Genomic DNA, 4,467 nt, shown 5'->3' with positions numbered 1-4,467 from the left:
AAGAAAATGATCAAAATCTACTGAAAGTCCTGATAAGAATTCCCCAAACTCACTGATAAAGTCCTTGTTGAATTTGGGAGGACGGTACACTACTGCACACAGTAATGGAGTAGATGAGTTCAATTTAAAAAGCTGCAGTTCAAAGCTGGAAAAGGAGAAAGATGAAATCTGATGACAGTCATAAACTGATTTAAAAACACAGGCAAGGCCTCCACCTTTACCAGAAGACCTGGGAGAGTTGAAAAAACAACAGCCTGGAGGAAGAAGCTCAGAGAAAGCCACAGTCTCACCGGCATGTAGCCAGGTCTCAGTCAGGAATATAAAATCCAGTTCAGGAGAAGAGAAAAAATCCTTGAGTAGAAACGTCTTATTGGAGAGAGATCGAGTGTTGATCAAAGCCATAGATAAGGTGAGATCAGTAGCTGTCATCGGGGTTGATGTGCGGCTGAGTGGGCGGAGGTTTGAAATAACGATACCAAGTCTGCGGATCCGTGGCTGGAGAGGAGCCGATGACCCAACACCCGGAACAGAAGCAACCAGCGACGTACTTTGAGAGTCACGCAGGAGAGGAGCAGGCATCAGGCGCGGGCCGGAGGTGGAAGAGAGTCGCTCACCTGAGGAGGACGCCACCGCCGGCATGGTGAGGAGTGAACCAGACGACTGAAGGAAGCGCGGGCCGAGAAGCGGGCCCACCGGTGAAAGAGGAGCAGCACCAGGCGGAGTTGGAGAGACAGTGCGCACCCAGGGTCCTCTGGGTTGGAGTGAGCCTCTCACAGTGGCAGAGTAGCAGAAACCCATTTGTACAAGGAGAGAATCAGCCAGGCAAGAAAGTGACAGGAATGCCTTTGTACGAGCCAGGAGACCACTTCGCTTCCCTCGTCTTCTCCAGCGTTTTCTCCGGTGTAGCTTGGGAGGGAGGAACCAGGTGCGACGTAGGTAAGGCGGAATGCCATCGAGCGGTGGAGGCGCACTGCTTGTTTGCCCATCAAAAACAAAGGACAAAGGTGCTGTCACTGCCGAGTCTCGGATGATAAAAAGAGTTTTTCGGTCATAAGTCCGGAGCGAGTTAATTTCCACAGTTAAGGCAATGAACAGAAAACCAGAAAACAGGTGGAGTGACGGCGAGCCGAACATACTGGCGCCATCTTGATTATTCAGATCGGCTTCCTCCGAGGCGTGGACGTCTATCAGCAGAGAATGTACCTTCACCTATCAGCAGAGAATGTCCCTTAGTCTGTAACACAGTCAAATATATTCTCAAGTAATATTCAAGCATGCCATTCAGCGTGTTAGTACGAGCTCGGGAGCAGCTTGGGAGAACAAGAAAACAGAGACTGCTTCAGGTTGTCTTCCCAAATTGACTCAACTTTATTCACAAGTACAACAGTTTATATAGAGGGTAAAATTCATGAGACAGCAGATTATCAGTTTAAACCAGTACAGACCAAGATAAGGGAGCGTCTTCCTGCCCTTGAGTTTTCCTGTATAATGTCACTATAAAACAATATCCAGTAAATGCTCCCATGGTACTAAAATACCTAACAGGGTCTAAAAGACACGTTGATGGTTTGGAGGAAGTAATTATTGAAGTTAACTCAGAAAGATCAATTGGAGAAAAAGAGTCTAATATAACATCAATGGTACTAAGAGTAGCTGTAGATATTACATCTGTGGGATGATTATTGGTAATTTTTTCTCTAATGATAAAAATTTTATTTGTGAAGAAGTTCATGAAGTCATTACTAGTTAACGTTAAAGGGATGGTTGGCTCAAAAGAGCTCTGACTTTTTGTCAGCCTGGCTACAGTGCTGAAGAGAAACCGGGAGTTATTCTTATTTCCTCAGTCAGTGACGAATAGTAAGATGTTCTGGCTTTGCGGAGGGCTTTCTTATAAAGCAGCAAACTATTTCTCCAGGCTAAATGATGATCCTCTAAATTTGTGACACGCCATTTCCTCTCCAGCTTACGAGTCATCTGCTTTAGGCTATGTGTTTGAGAATTATACCACAGAGTCAGGTACTTCTGATTAGAGACCTTAGTTTTCACAGGAGCTACAGTATCCAGAGTCGTATGTAGTGAGGAGGTGAAATTGGGGGTAGCAATCAGATAGCTGCTCTGCTCTATGTTGGTACAGGGCATTGAAGATGATAACAGTGGGTGGATTATATTCTTAAACTTAGTTACAGCACTTTCAGAAAGACATCTACTTTGATAAAGTCTATAGTAGTGATGGCCCGCTTGAAGCTGACGCTCCGGAGCGTGTGTCGAAAAAAACAACACACTGGTTCAGAAGCACTGTGTCGAGGCTTGCTTCGTTTGGCAAAAGTCACGTGACCAGTGACGTCCGAAGCTTCATTACGCACGTAACTGCTTCGGTACCTGATTCAAACAGATATAAGGAAGTGAATCATCCACGGGATTCGTGGAGTGTGTTGATGGTGACAGATAGCGACGAGGTGATCATTCCACTGACAGATATGGAGCCAGCGAGGAAGAGAGGACGTTCTGGCGTGTGGGAATATTTTGAGTTGATTTTGCTCAATTCATTTTATCTGCCGAAGTGAAAAACTTGAAATGTCCAAAATCATGTTTTCATAATGTAAATATCATTACAGCATATGACTTTAGGAACACTTCCATGTGAATTAAAGCTGATGAAGACTACAAAAATGTATTTGACACTATACGTACATGACATTGCTACACAGTTTAGAAAATCATTTTGTTTATTGTTTTTAGGTGATAGTCTGCAGGACCCAGGAATACCTGCATATCTACCAACTTGCAGTGTAGTTCCTGCACTCCACAGCCTCTTCTGTTCCATGCAAGTGGATTTTCTTCAGGGCAGGAGAAACTATTTCTAAGAAAAGAAACAGACTCAGCCAGTGCACAGTAACACTAATCCTCTTGTTAACTGTAAATAACAAAAGGGCTACCTTACATTGATCATGTTTTTACTTTGCAAGTTCTTGATTAGGGGTGGGTTTTGATTATCGCCTTTCTGATTACAATCCATGCTAAATTGAATAAAGTGATATTGATTCATTAAAATCCCTTGTCGATTTGTAAATTAACGTTATTATGCCTGAAACGCCAGCATCTCAGGTTAAACCTCACAAACATGTCGTCAAACACCATGCAGCTAAAACAGTAACTGGGAGCAGGTTTACGGATTCTGCATACAAACGTGAACACAGAGCGCGGACCCGACCCGTCAGAGTCAGATTTTGATGTGTCGGCGGGTCCGCGCTGTGTTTGCCTCTTTTTTTTTCGCTGGCTTCTGCAGCTGCAGGTTTCATAACTCTCTGTTTACATCTCTAATTAAGTCTCACATGTGTCAGCTTTCTTTTAATAGATACGAAATTATGGATATATACTGTTAAATGATCAGACTTGTAATATTTCTGACTGAGGCAAAACTTTCCAGATTCCAATCAAATTGAATCGGATCCTGTATCGAATCAAAATGATTCTACAAATCAGTGACGATGCAGCCCTACTCAGCTTCCTAAGCATTTTCCCTTTCCAGTTCACAATCAATCCCACCCCTAGGTCAAAAATATGTATAGGACAATTGGCCTAATCTAATATTTTGTATGAACCTGTCCAGCTGTCCAGTGATTAAACGACAAGTAGATGGAGGCAGGACTTCACAGCAGGGGCATACTCCATAATGTGCTGTGCATTCTCATATGTATATTATATATATTGCTCACTTATTGTATTTACCAACATCAAGGAGTTATGAGCAAAGAAAGGCCACCATAGTGCATGTTTAAATAGGGAAAGTTTATTGATCAAAATGTATTACGCAGATACGCATTACATTTTTTTCAGCCCCCCAATCGAGAAAACAAAACCAATTACATGTTCAAAGCAACGGAACGGTGGCCCAATATCAGAGAGAACTCCACTCTTGAGTGAGCAGTGATAATTGAGCAGTCCGTTTTATTTTGCAGATTCAAGCTGCTCTTCAAAATTTTCACCACCAGATGTCACCGGAGAGGACTGTGTTGAAAAGCTTCGAGTAATGAACCGTTTTTCAATACAAGCTTCAGTGCTTCGGAAAGCTTCATTTGGCCATCACTAGTGCAAACTCTTGGGAACAAGTCTGCTTTGTCTGCATCTTTGGTTGAAATGGAGATGGTTACTCTAATCCACTAGTTTGCTTGATTCCTTTCATACTCCTGAACCAATTGAAGGATGTTCCTCCTAAAGTGCCAGGACCAATCACAAGTGATGAAAGGCAGGTGAGTAATTGCGACCAGGAGCGGAGGATCAAGGCGGGGACCATGAGCCGCACTGGCGAGAAGGAGTGAAGAGGAAGGAGGAACAACGAAAACACAACACCAGAGAGGACTGGAGGACCATGACAGTAGCATGCAGTATCTAAATATAAACAGTTTTTCCTGATTTACACTGAGCCTAAACTGACTTGCTTGATCTATATTACCGGGTCTGAACTCT

The sequence above is a fragment of the Aulonocara stuartgranti genome (genome assembly GCF_965226115.1).
Source record: "Aulonocara stuartgranti genome assembly, chromosome: 3".
Taxonomy (NCBI): domain Eukaryota; kingdom Metazoa; phylum Chordata; class Actinopteri; order Cichliformes; family Cichlidae; genus Aulonocara; species Aulonocara stuartgranti.
Note: the sequence above shows the minus strand (reverse complement) of the source record.